The following is a 470-nucleotide window of genomic DNA, read 5'->3' as shown; positions in this document are numbered from 1 at the left end:
AGGTTGCCCAGTTTGGTGTCCAGGTGAGGTTGGGGTCTCTCCAGAGCAGGAGACTCCACCACCTCTCTGGGCAGCCGGGGCCAGGGCTCCTCACCCGCACAGCGAAGTTTCTCCTCACGCGTAGGTGGAACATGCCATGTTGCAGGTCGTGCCCGTTGCCCCTTGTTCTATCACTGGGCACCACTGAGAAGAGTCTAGCCCCAAGCTGCCCTCATGGCGCCAGAGCTTATGATGCCGCAGGATCACCCAGGTGGGGATGTGGTTGGAAAATTACAAATTTTTCTGCTATTTCTGTGGGACAATTAGTTTTGTGCATGCTCAGTTGCCTGCTCCAGCCAACAGCCACTTGCCCCAGGGTGGGCATAAGGCAGCGGAGAGCAGCGAGTGGTGGTGGGGAGCCCCATGGTCCTGTCCGGCAGGGGTGCGCGTTTGGGTCACCCAATCACGCTGTCCGAACAGCAGCGGGAAAC

The sequence above is a fragment of the Buceros rhinoceros genome, unplaced genomic scaffold (genome assembly GCF_000710305.1).
Source record: "Buceros rhinoceros silvestris isolate BGI_N320 unplaced genomic scaffold, ASM71030v1 scaffold15834, whole genome shotgun sequence".
Taxonomy (NCBI): Eukaryota; Metazoa; Chordata; class Aves; order Bucerotiformes; family Bucerotidae; genus Buceros; species Buceros rhinoceros.
This window is presented reverse-complemented; position numbering follows the sequence as displayed.